General features: G+C 41.2%; 2 long non-coding RNA genes across 3 annotated transcripts in view; one reads left to right on the forward strand and one right to left on the reverse strand.

The window, feature by feature from the left end:
• The window catches only part of LOC310845457, a 59,524-nt gene extending 55,443 nt beyond the window's left edge, over positions 1-4,081 (reverse strand). For both annotated transcript variants that reach the window (XR_014564763.1, XR_014564764.1), the window contains exon 1: positions 3,737-4,081. This is a non-coding gene — a long non-coding RNA (uncharacterized lncRNA). The remainder of the gene's footprint in view (positions 1-3,736) is intronic.
• Positions 4,082-4,218: 137 nt separating this feature from the next.
• The window catches only part of LOC310845410, a 722,498-nt gene continuing 709,689 nt past the window's right edge, over positions 4,219-17,027 (forward strand). The window contains exon 1 of the long non-coding RNA XR_014564670.1: positions 4,219-4,678. This is a non-coding gene — a long non-coding RNA (uncharacterized lncRNA). The remainder of the gene's footprint in view (positions 4,679-17,027) is intronic.

Below are 17,027 nucleotides of genomic sequence, written 5' to 3' on the forward strand. Positions count from 1 at the left end.
CCACAAGATGGCAGCCCAAGTTTAGAACAGAAGAATATGGAGTTTATTACAAAACAGAAATATACATATTTTAAATAAAAATTGCAAATTTATTAAAGAAAGAAAAGAAAGAAGAAAAACACACAGAAACCCCCTGAATAGAATGGTAATTTAATGATAAACATACATTAGATTGTCAATCTGAAAAAGATTTGAATGATTGATCAATGTCAGACAGGCTTGTGCTAAGCAAGTACGACGAGCTCAAATAAACAGAAACACAGAGAATGGAAATAAGTGGCACCTGAAGCAATGTATGATTACTGAAAATGAACAGCAGCCAGGGGGGCTTGCCTCAATGTGCCTGGAAGCCAGTTGCCCGCCTTCTTATTAGAGGGAAAGAAGCAAGCATTTTGTTGGAAGTACCTATTGGGGAAATTGACCTTGGCAATGTTCAGAATTCTAATGAATATGTTTTGCTATTGCCACAGAGCCAGTGGTGAACAGATTAAATTATAGGGAATGAAAGAAGAGTCCTGCTAGATCATGCCAAAAGCCAACGTAGTCTAGCATTCTGTTCTCACAGTGACCAGACAGATGCCTAAGGGGAACCTGCAGGCAGGACCTGAACGCAGTGGCACTCTCCCCATTCATGATTCCCAGCTACAGGTATGATAGAAACAGAACACAGAGCAGTCATTGTATTGAGAGTGAAGCAGAGGTACTTGTAGAATTCAGTCTTTGTAAATTCCAACTCGAACCAACCCAATTTGCATTCTCTAGACTGATGTGCAGATTCCGGAGCATAGTTATTCAGATTTTGTACATCTCTAAATTTTGGAGTGCAATTATTGGCTAAAAATGTACCAATATGCCCATTTTTGGATAAAATAAGTTTAGAAATATTTTTTTTTAAAAGAAAGTACTTTGAGATGTGCATTTCTTTTTGTATATAGGGCTAGACAGAGGCACTGACTTGGGTCCCAGGTTATGGGTGCCCAATGGTGCCTGTGACATAATGTGGCGTCGTGGCATCATGACGTCATGTTGTGTCAGTGGCATGGCAATGCTTCCTTGGTCTCACAGGGTCTCAGAGGTTATGTCTGAGGCGTCGCGAGACCTCTGATGTGACTTCCGGTTTCTACTGGAAGTTGTGTTCAGAGGCCTGGCAGGGCCTCCAATGTCATCCATCATTACACATTACTTTGTATTTTATTTAGTCCTCCTGAAAATTCACCAGCATTTTAGTGTGAATTCAGTTTGCATGCAATTTTGCCTCATATTTTTGTAAAGCAATTTCCCTAATAAAATGTAATTTGTGTGTGTTATTTTCACTAATATATGCATGTTCATGCAGACTTCACCCTAGTATATGCATTTGTTGTACATGCATTTTTGGCTTGAGAACTGTGTTTCAAACTCTGGAGAACTGCCAGTTTGAAAAGATGGCTGCGCTTCCGTTTGTGTATTGTTTCAGAACGTGTGAATTAGGTAAATTCACCTTTAATTGTGAACTGAATCAGATTTTTCTCCCATGCCTAGGCACCAGGCTGGGGAAAGTTGCAGTAGAAAAAGGTAAACTTAGAGGTTCTTTTTGTTTTCTCATCACTCACTCAACCTGGCTTTTAGGACAGATTGTCTCTCTTTGTTTCCAATGAATATTGAGTAATATATTGAAAGTCAAGCTATAACTCTGGACTCATGGTCATTTGAGTTTGTGTCTATTCATGCAGATACCAGTATTACTGGCCTTGACACAGGTGAGAAGAAAGGAAATAGAGTGTTCCTGTTACCCTCCTGTCACTATTATTTGCCAATAGTGGTCTAGATAACAACTTCTAAGTGACAGCAATCTTGTTCCTCTTTTGCCAGATAAATGCTACCTGGAAGGATAAAATACATGGCAGTAACCTTTCAGCAGAAAAGGCTTTGAAAATCATCTCTGTTAAAACTAAGCCGTGGGGTGAGCCATTACTTTAGAATTTCAGGTGCTGCCTCATTTGCCCAAGTGAAAAATGGAGCAGGCAATCACAAAGATTCTTGTTGGGTTACCATTAACAGTTTGCGTGATGGGCCCAGACTGCTGAATTTTGTTATGCTGACTGGTAAGATCTAGGAAGGTATGTCCCATGTGACTTAGAAGCCATATTCAACATTGGTGGTGAAAATGCTAGTGCTTGATCTCAGATGCTGTGACTTGTTGCAAAACCTCCCTGATCTGTACTCTGGATATTACGGGGGCAATCCTTTGAAAGGTAAGCCTTTCAAGTGTATTGTACAAAAAGCTTAGGAAAGAGCTGCTAAAGAAAGACAAGAAGTTTGAAGCCTGAAAGCACAGTGGAGAGATTGCTTTGTTCTCAACCACATTCTTATTTCGGATAAAGATAAAGGGGATATGACTTTTCGCTCTAAATGTCCCTGTTCTTCTTTATCAGCACTTCAGGGAAATACAAATGTTTGGAATACAACATACAGGGTATGTAGAACAATAAGGAGACACAGCTATGCAGGGAGAGGATTAGAAATTGGACCTCACTTTCTTTGCTGTATGTAGCGTTTGTTAATGTGATTGGGTTTTGCCAGATTTGTTTACTCATTTCCTTCTTTCCAGCTTTTATACTAAGTTGCTGCTGCTGCTATTTTGGTTGCCTATTGAACCTCCTTCCTTTCTTCTGAGATGAAAGTGTTGACTCTGCGTACTGTAGCTTCTTAAGTATCAAAGAAACAAGTGATCCTATCCAAGTTGCATAGCAAAACAGCAGCAGCAGCAAGCAGCAGCGGCGGCGGCAGCAATATTCATAATTGCAACCCAATTTTACACTTTAGAATGATTTGCAAAAATTCAAAGCTAAAAGTGTTCAAAGGCAATAAAAGGGCCAGTCTATAAGACTGGGCATTTTCTCAACCTTTGGAAGTGCATGCTTTTATTCCAAGCTTTTAATTAAAGATTTGTCCTGCAAACCAATGTTTAAAAGAATGCTGTTCTATAAAAAAAGGGAGTGAAATGCTAAGAAGAGCAAAAGAGAAACAATGCTGCTTACAAGTTCCTCCCCAGACTAAAAAGGAATATCTATCTGGATGGAGAAAGACAACCTGGTATTTCCCCCTGAAACTGGTAAGATGGTTTATGTATAGAAGCAGGGATGAGTGACCTGGGGTGTTTGTTTCCCCTCCCCACTTTCTTAGTGGCTATAGGTAGCCTGTTGCTAAGCCTGGTGCCAGTGGTCAGCATATGCCAGGGCCCATAGCTTGCTATTACTAGTGCTGATGCAGGGTTTATCATGTGTTGAGGGTGAGGCACAGTTATTGTATAACCCCACCCTTTACCTGTGTTCATAAAAAGAAGTCCAAGCTATATCTCCAAGAAAGAGGTATGGGCCACAGAGTACATCTTAGGCTTGCTGTGTCTCATGATGGCCAAATAAATGTTACCCTGTCACTTAAGAGTCAGTATCCTTTGGTGCTGATGTTGACTCCTCATCAGCATTTTAGTGTGAATTTCTCTTCATACACATTTTTATATGCAGTTTTGACTAACGTACACATTTTTGCAAAGCAATTTTCCCAACCGCAATGCGTTTTTGTATGAGATTTTCACTAATACCTTTGTTTTTATACACGCTTTCCCCGATGTATGCAGTTTTGCAAACATTGGATAACTCTGTCACAAAAGTGCAAATATCAAAGGATAACTGTGTCCACTCATTGTTCCAGAAAGTGCTAATTTGATTAGATTTGGCTTTAAATGCACGCTTACCTGAATTCCCCCCATCCCATGGTGGTTATTGGGGGTTACAGGGACCTGGTCAGTGGATGCTCCACAAGACTTTCTTGATTCTCTGAGAAGCTGGTAGTCAAAGTTACACCTTCAGGGTTTAGGAGTCTCAGCGAAGAATCTGGTGCTGGCAGGCCTACTGGGGGTGGGATGGGGAATGAATCCATCACCTCCTTGGACCTGCTACTGCTTGGGGTCTCTAAGCATAAGGACTTGGGTTCTGGGGCCATGATGAGGGGGCATTGGCTGGGGCCTATGTAAAGATAGCCCTACTTGACCTTCCCATGGTATCTCCCCTTTCTCCTGTCATGTAAACTTAGAAGGCTCTCTGGCAACAAGAGGAAAAACCTGCCAGCTGCTTATTTCTCACCACACCTGGATTCTATTTGGCCTCTCAGCATTCTTTAGTTCCTATGGCAACCAGAATTAGCCGGTAGTCACTTCTCTCTTCCTTCAGTTGCTCCAGGGTGGGGCCCCCTATTTTTCTCCTGGGACATACCTCTTCTTGGGTGACAGGCAGGGTCCCCAGCAAATATATTACTACAGTTTGGGGCTTCTCCTAAGCTCCCAGGCTCTCTGTGCTTAGATAATAGGCAGCAAGCTCCTGGCCCTGCTTGCACCCGAGCTTTTATGATAGTTTGATTTTTCCCTCCAGTGACTTATTTTTCTTGTGGGACAGAAAATGGGACTTTACCATAAATGTCCTTTTCTGGTGAGAGTTTCAGAGGGTATCTGAAGGAGGGGAGTAAGGGGACAGGGCTTCTTCAAACTTGACTCTGCTCTGCAGCGGAAGGTCTCCACAATTCACAGGCCATACTGGAACAAGGAGGGACTCCTCCCGAAATGGAAAGGAAACACTCTGCTGGGCAGCCATCATGGCTAAACTCTGGTAAACATCCCGATAGCAGGCCCCACACTGAAAAGGTAAGAAAATTTGAATTGAAAGGAAGGAGGCAGTCCCAGGAAGCCCTAACTACGTCCTTTCTGTGGTATTTATAAGTGCAAAAACTGCCCCAGGTCATTTGACCCTTTAAAAAACATAGTTCTCTTTTTCTGTCCTGGAAAAGACTGCACAATAATCTCTGTTTAGAGTTTAAACATAACACGTTACTGTACTTGGAATACTAAAACATTTACATGTGTGTGTGTGTGTGTGTGTGTGTGAGAGAGAGAGAGAGAGAGAGAGAGAGAGAGAGAGAGAGAGAGAGAGACTGACAGACTTTTGAGACTTTACAGACTTCTTCTGAGGCACATAGCAGCATAAAACAGACTCCTGCTGCTCTCACAGTAAGACTCACTAACTAATATTCTGAAGTGGATAGCAGACCTAACTGAAAAACTGCCTACTGGGGTGACATCATCGAATTATATACTACATTAACTCTTTCCATAGCATTTTGTATGCACCACTCCCACACTCTCCATGGAGTCTGTAGTCCATGAGAAGCTGATATGCACAGAAACAGAGGTGGCGTCAATGTCTTGACTCTCTCTGAAACAGGACATGTCCCAGCTAGAATATTCCTGCTTTCTCTGGTAGAGTAAGGTGTATTTTTTTTAAAAAAAAGATCCTTCAGGATATGGAAAAATATTGCATACTAGGGAGGGGTACTGCACGTCCTATGGTTTCCGAACCCTGTGAAGGAACCTCCTCCCAAAGGCCGCATTTGCTGAGGCCAAGACATGTGCTTTGTAATGCCGTATGAATGTGTAGCTGTACCACACTCTTTCCTTTAGGAGAGAGAACTTTTGCAACTCCTTTCCTAGGTGGCCGTATACCCAAACTCACTTTATTTTCGTGAGTTGGTTTAAATTGAAATGGGCTGAGGACAGCTGCCCCATAAAACACCTCTGGACATTTATTGATGGTTTCCTGTGTGCTACTGACTTAGGAAGATAATAGAAATGTTTCACAAAATGTCCTGAAGATTTCTTCTGACCCTTTGGCATGTAACACTTTCCCAATAGTTCACTTATGTTTCTTGTTCCTCTGTTAGTTTTATATTACTCCACATTTTGTCGATATGTGTATGATGGATTTTTTTTTTTTGATGGTTTCACAATGTGGAGTTCTTTCCAGATGGGGAAAGATTTAGTATAATGGGGCTTTTTTGGTCTTCTTTTTGTTATGGTCAAATTGAGGCTATATTTTTTGAACAACTGTGTAACTATCCCTTTCTAAAATGTCAACAGTCTTTTGTTTTGGCAGTACTTTCTTCTATTCCATTCATTTCCAACTAGGGCAATGCTTTCAAAAGGTGAGGCAAACAACTGCTTTGGTTTCCCTCCCCCTTCCAGTGATGAATTGATTTTAAGATTTGTCAAAATGGCATTTCAGGAGACCTATGGGGTAAACAAAGTAGGTACAGGATAGTGATGCACAAACTTGCTGGAAATTCATCAGCATTTTAGTGTGAACCTCTCCTAATATAGACAGTTTTGCATGCATTTTAGCTTAATATAGACATACTTGTAAAACAATATCCCTTAATAGAATATATTTAGTATGTTGTTTTTACTAATGTGTGCATTTTTAGGCACACTTTATCCTAGTGCATGCTTTTTTGCATACATTGCCCCACTGGAGAATTGTATTGCAAAATTCAGAGAAGTGTGACTTTCAAAGAACAGTTGCGTTTTGGAAAGTGCAAATTGGTAGATTGGCCTTTAAATGTGAACTGAAATTGAATCTCTGTTCCATCCCTACTACAGAGTGAAAGAAACTAGGACAAAGGTGAAACATATAGACTGAAATTCTGCGGGAGGCAGATTGAAGTTACGGTCTCATAGGGAGTGCTGTCAGGACAGGACTTTAGGGCTAATGTTCGGGATTCCCACCCTGTAGAATGAGCAGGAAGATCCCAAATGCAGCAGGGCAAGATGATTTTGATTTAATTTTGAATACACAATACCATCGGGAGAGGGTTGTATTATAAGGTCTTTTGAAGTTAGCTCAGTAATAATATACACTACCTTGACCTAGTTCAGCATGGCACAGCGGGGGGGGGGGGATACACAAGAACATTGTAAGGCATATTGGTCTAAACCAACATGGATTCATGAATACACAACCATGGCTATAGGTTTGCTTATTTTTACCCCATTCCCTTTGTGTGGGATCCAATCCAGCAAGGAAGGATATCCTGCACAGAAAGCTTTTTGCATGTGGGTTATCCTTACTAGTCAAGGTACCAGTCCATAGAATGACAGATTTTCATTGTAAATTCTCATTGGATAAAATACAGTTCATCTACCTGTATGCAAATTTAAGTGATCGCATGATTGTGGATTGTAACACTTTGAATTGCAAGTGGGGTGTGTGCCATATTTTTGATTGCCCAGCCATATTAAACCTGAAAGTAGTAAACTATCAGGGAGAGGGCTAGTGTCTACATACAGGGAGGTGTTTTTTGGTTTTGCATTGCAAAATAATCAGTGTTATGATCTCCCACCTGTAGTTTGAAATGGTAGAGCCCAGAATGTTCCATCTAATTTTGTAAATGGTGTAAATCTGGAATAGAGAGAAAAATGAGTGCATATACTCTTGGTTTATTTTACAGTGATTTATTTGTGGCCATTCAAGGACTGGTTACAGCTTGAGTAATCAGCTCTGATCACCACTCTTTAGGGAACAATCCTAACTCCCATCTGCCCAGTGGCAGATCTGTAGGGAATGTGGAAGGTATCTCTGCATCAGGAGTTTGACATTTCGTGTCAGCCAAGGCAGAAGGTGTGTGTGTGTGTGAGTGAGTGAGAGAGAGAGAGAGGTAGGGTTTTCATAAAATCATAGAATGGTAGATTTGGAAGAGACCCTGAGGGTCATCTAGTTCAAGCCCCAGCAACACTGGAATCTCAACTAAAGCATTTATGACAGATACCCCGCCTTTTGCCATGCCTGCTCCAGGCTGGGGCAGAGGCCCAGATTGGGACCACTGCCATTAGCTGGGCCAGCTTTAGAATCCAGTCTAACTCTGCCCCTTCCCACCCCAGAGATGACTGTTTTGGATATTTCTGCTGGCTACTTTCAGTGGGCCTAGCAACGACTTTCACAGAGCCCACTGACCAATGTAGCTGAACAGAGCCAGACAAAAAAGGTCACTTCTGTTGCATCCAAACCCTGTACAGCATGCAGATTAGGGTTTTGGGTTGCTGTGTTATAAGCTTACTCTGTATCTGCTTTCACCTTTTGGGCCCTCTAAATCAAGGTGTGCTTTTGTGTCAGAGCTCAAGGTGTCTGCGGTTAATCTCTTCTTCAATGGCAGCTATGAACAGATTTTTCAGGTGTAATTATAATGTGAAGAAGGCCTATTGATTAAAGGTCAATAATTATCTGAGCAGGAAAGTAATCCTCCGCAAATCTCAGACCTGTTTCAGAGACATTTTGTATTATAAATCTGCTACTTAAACAGAGGAAAAGGAGACAGTAACTCCTTTCCTAAATGAGTTGAGAAAAAGATTTTGGAGGCAGAGAAACATGAAAAATGAATGCAATAAAATCCAAGCAATACTCTTCCCCCAAACAGTATGAAAAACTTATTTACTGAAAAATATGGCGGAACAAAAACTTAATTAATGTGGTTGGTTTGATTCCCCCCCCCCCAACAAATTGCTACCTTTCATTAACCCAGTGTTCAATTCCTGGTCGTTAACATATGATTAATGATTATATGAACACTGTTTTATAGTTTGCATACTAGGTCCCATGACACTGCCTCTTCTATTCATACTCTCTTTATATTTTTACTCGTATTCCAAATAATGTTCTAAATCTTCTCTCTTGTTCACACACATACCTGGAGTTTTGACCCCAGAGCTGAGGTAGTTACTCTTAGCACCCTGGTTGTCTGTTCCATTGCATTTCAAGCATTTTGTAAACTACTTTGAGAACTTCGGTTGGTAGACAAGGTATATAAATATTTTAAATAAGCAAATTCTATGCAGCACAGTACTGTCATAAATTACTGTAAATGCAATCTTAATGGGTATACAGACTTTCATGTGTTTTTGTGTTCTGTGTGTGGTTAAATAGTTCTTATATATTAAGAGAAGGAACAGATGCTGGAGAAAGGCATGTGCTTTAACCCATTTTCATTGCTACATTATTTGCTTTCTAATAACAGACTTGTTGCTAGTGGGTTCTGAATATATCTCCAGTACTGAAACTTAAGGCCATTTTTTACCTCTTTGGTGTCAGAGAACTGGACTTTCTGACAAGCAGCGAAAGAACAGGCACAAAGGAAGAGGTGGGGAGAAGCAGTTAGCCACAGATATTCAACCTTTGTACACACAGAGAGAGATGGAGAGACACAGAGAGCAGGAATTCAGCTGCAAGGCTCAGATAGTGACCCAGACACAGAAATAGAGAGAGTGCAATCACCCTGATCGCGTAGACTCACGAGATTAGCCGAGAAGTGCGAAAATTACAGGAAGAGGAGGTGAGGGATTTCCTGTTGGGGCAGAAGGGGGCGGAGCTCAGTCCAGGCAACTGTGGCATCGGAGGAAGACTGAAATTAGTGGAGTTCCAACCCGGGCCTTTTTGGTGAACCAATAAATCTTAATTAAATAACTGCCGGAGTCATCTTGTGTGTGTGGGAGAGACCCAGGCCTTTGGCTTCACCACACCTCTCCTTTTCTGCTACATCAGTAAGGAGGAGATTGGAAGCTTTCACTTCCATTTCCAATTATAATTATTGAACCTGGACAAACCGTGGTTAGTATTAGCTAGGGTTTAGTGAAACAAACCAACTTCAAGCATGTTCCACTAACTAAACCATAGTTAATGCTAAGCACAGCTCCTGGTTCAGACTGTTGTGATATATAATTACTGATTCACATGCATGAAAGGGTTAACCTGAGTCCTGAGCTCAAGTTACCAGAGGGTATATGGTTAAGCAGGCTCTTAGCAGCCTCTGCTTCCTCTTCTCAGCCTCTCCTCTCTTTGTGTTTCCTATGTAAGGTGTCTTGAGTCCAGTCAGGGGAAAAGGCAGAGTTAAAAAATAAATAATTTATAATAATAAGCAAGAAGCCATGTGGCCATGGCTTCCTGCAAGTGAAAGGAATCTCTGTAAAAGAAGATTTTACAGCCTGCAACTTTACTAACCCAAAGATTACATCATCCTTTTTTGTAAGGAAACCAAGTTCTTTTCTTTTTAAGTTATTTGGAGGCTTTTTTATCTTAATTTTACTGTCAACAGAGATCTGGAAACTTTGTGAGTAAAATATTCACTTATTTTCAAAGTGATTTATTCTAGCCTAAGTAATTTTGTGGGGAATGTTTGTATAAAGGTGCATGAGGGCAGATGCAAATCTAACCAAGTTTTAACGTGCTTGGAGCAATCACCACTGTGCTAACACTGGCTCCTCAGAGATCTGATGCATGTCTTTGTTATTACTTTCAATAGTCACAAAAATACTCTGTCCTATGCTCTAAACCAGATATGTATACAATAATAAAATTAGCAACAATATATCATCTCCAATGACTGGCTTAACAATAGCTAGTAATTTTTCTCTCCTGTAACAACCAGTGCACTATAGAGTACAGCTCTAACTGAACTATCTGTGAACCAAATTTATCTGACAAGGACATGCACCCTCTAAAGACGTACTTGACAGCTGGATCCTACTAGATAGGGCTGTTTTGAGAATAAAGGTTCTGTGTTAGTGCAAAGTAGAACGATCAGGATTTAAAATACTTGCTTTGCTAAAAAGTACTTTGTAAATTATTCATACTAAGCCTGATCATAAGCATACTGAGGTACAATTCATACATTACTGTAGCTGCTTCTCACATAAGTTGGCAACAAGATGAGTTCCTTCTCATGAAAATATTTGTTATCTTGTTTAGGTATTTTAAACATCCTATTCTTGTGTTCCCAGGGAACTCTCAGCATGGCTTTCAAGGGGTAGTTGTAACACCAATAATCTATATCATCTATATCTATATATCAATATATCATTAGCAGCACAGCTATTCATCATTAAAAATGGAGATCGTGGAAAGGAAAAATGTGATCTTTTAGAGTAGAAATTATGGAAGTGATGTGGTGGGACCAGATTACAGAAAAGCAGCCCGCATTCCACTTGGGTAACCAGTGAACCAGGTCATGTCATGGGGAAGCCATTTTGAGGACTGCTCCACTATTGGGACTCTCTCTTCCCTTCAGAAGGTCACCCAAGCATGAGCATCTTAAGCATGTGCTATACAGCTTTTATGTTTGATTTTGCTAATGAGACACAGGTGGGCATATGTATCTTATTTCTTGGTACATATCTTAATCTTGTGTGTTAGTGTTTGTGTTTGTGTGTGTGTGTTTTAAAAATGTCTTATGTCTGTTTATTTTACATACAGTATTGCATTGGCTTGGGTCTCTCCCATAGACGCGAGACAACTCCGGCAGTAATTATCTCAGATTTATTGCTCAAACACACAAATCATTATGGAGCTCAGTCACTAGCATCGTCCTCCAAGTTAGCAGTTGCCCGGACTGAGCTCCACCCCCTCCTCCAACAAGGAACCCCCCCCATTTCTTCCACTCTTTTTCATGCTTCTTGTGAAGACTTGTAGCGCGACAATTTTTTGCAGAGATCACATCCGGTCTCTCTGTCTCTGATCCAGAGCCTGAGTTGCCAGGTTGCATTCCTTCCTTTCCTTGAACTCTTTGCTCTTTGCTGGAGCTTGCCTTTTCTGCCTCCTCCCTGCATTCCAATCTGATCTGGCTGTCAGTATTCTGAATCTCTGTCAACAGAGGCACGAAGTTGACAAGTATTAAATATTATTTTTGAGGCTGTTTTTAGTTAGGCTGGAAAAATGCTAGAACAATGTATACAAACGTATCTCTTGATGTCATTCTCCTGTATCGAGAGACAATGAAGTGCATCTCTGGGGTGAAGTCAAACTGCTGTGTTAGCAGCACCAAAGTGATCTCCTTAGGACACAAGCTTGGGCAGTGTGTATGGAGGTCCTGGGCTGCCCAGATGAGAAGACCCTTCTCTTGGCCTCACTGATGTGGTCCAAAGGAAAGCAGAGCAATACGTTTGGCACCAGCTTGGCTGCAGGAGTTTCCGGAAGGAGGTGTACAAGGTGCCATCCAACCGTCTTAGGGACTCCACTCTGGATATGTGTAGGGTTTACTCCTTAGCTTTTTCTTCTCCCAGAGATATCCCGCAAGGCAGCAGAGGTTTAGGATCAGTTTTCATTCTCCAAGATGGCCTACTTTCCCAGGTTGATGAGCCCCATCACTTCCCTCTACAGCATGTGCAGAAACTGCCTTCTTGACCCTTGGACCCACTATTGGTCGCATCCATTCAACCTGCTGGAGCCTGTCTTCATGTGTAGGGGAAGTCCTGAACTCACTGATGGTTGAGACCCATTGGCTGCCCTCATCTAGTTTAGACGCCAGTTGTAGCCATTCCCAGGATGTGGCTGCTGTCACATGCTGATAGCTTTTAGGAGCCACAAGTAGAGCTGAGTGCAAGGTGGGGACCAAAGGTGGACAAACTACCCCAGAAGTAGCATGACGTGTCCCTCGCCTCTCCTGTAACATCCCCCCACCCCAAAATAACACACTCACCTGTACTTTAAACTCATTCCCTTCTATTTGCTATTTCTGCTCATAATGGCATAGTTTTTGGTGTTTTTTTCTTCTCTTTTTTTACATTACCCAAACCATGTATACTGTTCTTTTTCTGTCAGTTCAAACTCCAGAGATAGGTTACAAATGTTTTGACATTTTGCCAAAGTGTACATATTTGAGGGGGCCTAATATACATGATCAAGGTCATGATGACAAGGAAACTAAGGGTGGAATTTTGACAAGGAATTCCTGGGTGGAATTTTGTTTGAGATTCCAGAAAAAGTGGCTTTCCTCGGAATGGCAAAAAGTTTTCTCTTTCTTCAAAGCCCAGCCATGCTAGACAATGTGACCCAAGGACTTGTCAGCCCAACTTGTAATAGTGAGGGGTTTTCATTCCATCTTGTCAGTTTTTCATTACTTTTCATGTCACAAAAATCATCCGCACATATTTCAAAGTCTCGTGTATTTCTGACCTGAATTAAATGAGCTGAGCCCTCTAGAGATGTATTGTTTTGTTTCTCCTTGCTAAATGAATGCAACTTGCTTTTAACTTACTGTGTAAGGAGGAGATGTGTACAGGCATGCAGTCCTTCAGAAAATGAGGAGGACTGAGATATCAATAATGCAAAAGGCTACTCTCTTATTATTGTGAACAAAGGACTGCAGCAAGCCAGGGGACAACAGGTCCAGAAGATTATCTCCTGGAAGCACAAACTGGTTATAATGGCCTAATTAGTGCAGATCTAGAATGTGACAAGGAAAATGTTGCCTCTTAGAGTCCATGGTATGGTGCAGTGTTGTGATTTTTCAAATCTGTACCAAGAAACTCTGGAGTTCCTCTGAAGTGTATCATGTATTTTACAGCGAGAAAACCAGAAGCAACAGGCAAACTTCCCTTACGAATAGCTCACCCCCCCCCCCCTATCCCATGCTGAGCTATCCAGGTAAGGTGCAGCAATGCTGATGTCAGAAAGGTGGATTGCCCCACCAGACCAGCCAGACCCGCTACTTACTCCACTGGCCATTATAAGAAAGTTGCATCAATATTGTGACAACTAGGTTCTCTCTCTCTGTGTTTGCCTCTAGCAACTCTGAAGGCAGGGACCTATATGGGGAACTGAAGCTTTTAGCCAGCTTGTTCACATTTTCAAGCAGATATTGAATAAAGGGTAGGGTCTTGACAATTTTTATTTATTTAAGGAGCTGCCATTCTCAATTAGCTGAGTTCTGTATACAATACCATATGCTATGCTTTTTCTACAGTCCTGTAGAATGATAGCCTGCATGTTCTTGTGGTTCACAACTCCAAACTGAGCACAGCCTATTCAGAAAGCACAGAATATTTCAGGGGTCTCCACAGGCAAAGGGTTACACCCTCCTTGAAGCATTCCATTTCTGAGTTCAGTGGGACTTACTCTACGATAATGGGGTATAACACTTCAGCCTTCTTTTTCTCAGTAAGGATCATTATCCAAGCCACTGCTATCCAAATTGCCACTCTTCTTTCCTTGCTATGCACTGTAATTCATTTGCTCTGCCATAGATTCTCCTAAACTGGCTTCAAAGGGGGATTTTAATAAACTGATCATAACGGTTTCCCTTTATTAAAAAAAAAACTAGAATATTTAGTCTCACAAATTACCTTGCTTTGCCTGTTATAGAAAAGCTGCAACACAAGCGCATTAGATTTGCATAAATATTACATTTGATGCAAACCTTCAGGGTTCATATTATTCAATTCATATGTGCTTCTGAAATTAGGCCTTTTAATATTAGTACAATTAAAAAACAGCACTGATGTTGTAGTGCATTTCAAGGATTCAAATAAGTTGTACATATGAAGCTTCATAAATGGTCTAGCCACTTGGACTAGACCTGGCCTCAGAAAGGGATTCTTCCTAACCTTGCTATCTGACTCAGCTACATTAGTAAAGAAACAATGATTTGAATGTATTATAAACATGTAACACTAGATGACGCCAGTGAGCAGGACATATTTAAACATGATTTTCCAGAAGGGTTTTTAAAATTTTGTTTAAACAATTTAATTTCTGATTTATTTATAGTGGGTCCATTCCCCCCCCCCCCCGTGTAGACCCATCCTCAGATCTTTTAACTGGAAGTGCCTGTGATTGAACTTTGGAGCATTTTGTATACATTGTAGTATAGGCTTTGCCACTCAGCTGTGCCTTTTGACTCTGCATGCTTTAGAGTCATAGAATTGTAGAATTGGAAGGGCCCATGAGTGCCATCACGTCCAACCCCATGTAGGGCTCAAACCCACAACCCTGAGATTGAGACTCTCATGCTGTACTGACTGAGCTCTCTTGTGGCTTGAGGCAATCCTACATGCAGTCACCAGTAACAAATTGCATACATTAGGGCTGAAGCTGCATTATGAGTTGTGTTCTTTTTAAAAATAAACTTTGGTACGTGAAGCTATTAATGGTTTTCATTTAGGTGGCTACTTTCATGGATGGAGAGATCAGATGGTTTCCAGTTCATGCCAGTTTCACGTATGTTCATTTGTTAGTTCCATCAATTTGTGACTTAAAAAGAGCTGCATTAAAATTCGCACTATTTTTGTGTACATTGTATTCTAAGATACCCATTTTTGGTGCTCTTCTGAGCTGAAATCTGCAAAATTCAGAGAAGTATGAAACCCAACAGGTAGCTGTGTATCAATCAGTGTTTTAGTCTGGGAAGTACAAATTGGCTTTGTTTGCTTAAAAAATCCTCACACTTTGCTATTCATGCAGAGGAACAAAATTCAGTAGGATAGAAATTTCACAATGCCAATCAACATGGCCTCCATAAATGGCTATTTTTGTCCCCCTCCCCTTCCTTGTATCCATGTTGAGTGGTGTCAGCAGATTGTGTTCAGGATGTCTTGGCAAACATCTCACTTGACCAGTTGTGTGATGCAAATTAATATTAACAATCTGTCTGTTTTTCCATGTAATTAAGCAATAATGATCAAAACTCAGTGTTTTCCTGGAGATTAATGACGGCTTTGAGAATTGATCGTCTGAAGTGTAATCGAGGGCCATTAACCAGAACCAGCCATTAATATCCCAGAAAAAAAATATTTGGCCTGAGCCATTATTTCTTCTATACTATGATTATTTAATGGTGTTTTTCCCTTTCCTGCCTCTTTATTTATTAGAATACTAATTAGTATTCCTGTGGAGACTCTTAATGCAAGTAAAATGCAACTTCAAAGGAAGTACCTGGTACGTGCTGAGAGCCCTGTTCTTGGGCACCGTGATTGTGGCAGTGCTGATTAATTTTGTACAAGACAAGGGGTGTAGAAGGAGGTAATAGGGGTTTTATTTACATGTTCTTTCCTACTAATATTCCATTTACTCTGGACTATTTAAGTACTGCATGTGAACAGAGATTTTTCTTTCTCTGTACAACAGCAGAGTCCCATCCCCCCCACTCCTTGAATGGGCATACTTCTAGGTCTTTTAATATAGGGTCTGGCTCTATAGACACTCATCATTTTCATAGGTTCAGCTTGCCCTAGTGAAATATCACCAGCATAAAGGTGTCAGGGGTTGTGTGTCTTACGTTCCACGCTGTTGCATTTTAGTTCCTGCTATTTCCTGAATTTAAAGCTGGCTGTTCGGTTCCAATTACTCAACAGGATAAAAGTTCTGAAGAGTTTATCTCATTGCCGATTGTATGGTGGATGCCGGGGTGAGCCAAAGTTGCTTCTTGCTATTCACTTGTGTGCATGTGCAGAGATAACAATTTTATTTGATTTCTAAGTCCGTTTCCCACTGATGTCCTGTGTGCATTGCATTGCCCAAGTTTGCTCTCTCTACTTCACATTTTAAAAGGGGCAAAAAGTACTTGTCAAATGTCTGCTGATACAGCACTGGGCATGCAACGCGTATCTGCATATGCCCCAGATCAAATGCAGAAACTATTTTAGGTATGTGCTATGTACTGGGTCATAGACCTTTAAAGCAAAGTTCATACTGGGAAGATCAGAGGCTAGTTTGACCTGGAAACTTTATAAAGTATTCTAAAAGAACAAGCTTAAAGCAAGGGTGAATAACTGTGGGCCATATCCAGTTCCCAAGAGGTTTTTTTGTGTGGCCTCTAACATACACTCATTTTTTTTTATTTAAAAAAAGCTTTTTAAAAGTTATTGGCTGGTCCTGTGACAATAACAGTTTGGGGTTTTTCTTCTTCTTTAGATGCTTCCTAGATTTCATTTGTAATCTCAAGTTCTCCCTGATCATTTTGATCAGTGATATGATAGCACATCCACAATGCAAAATTACTATTGAGGCCCAGTATCATCACCCACAGTGATTCTGTGGAGGAGTCCACCCCTTTTGGAGTTTCTAGCTTGCTGGACTTGGGTAATTACATAAGCAAGCATCATGCTGATATCCTGACATCCCAATGTTGCATCAGGTTGGAGAAGCCAGGAATGCGGCAGCAGCACAGCTTCAACGTCTGGCAGCTCCTTCTCCTGCTGCAGAGGGGAAGGAGGGAGGAAGCAGCAGCCCCCAGCGGTGGTGGTGGCAGGAGGAGGAGGAGGAGGAGGAGGAGGAAGAAGAGCCGCTGGCTATTGAAGTTGCACTGCTGCCACATTCCTGGCTCCTCCAAGCAGGCACAACTTTTATTTTTTAACATTGGAGGCAGCCCTCCAAACAAATATTGGAGGAGGCCCAAAAGGA

The sequence above is a fragment of the Podarcis gaigeae genome, assembly GCF_964106915.1.
Source record: "Podarcis gaigeae genome assembly, chromosome: 5".
In the NCBI taxonomy this organism is placed as follows: domain Eukaryota; kingdom Metazoa; phylum Chordata; class Lepidosauria; order Squamata; family Lacertidae; genus Podarcis; species Podarcis gaigeae.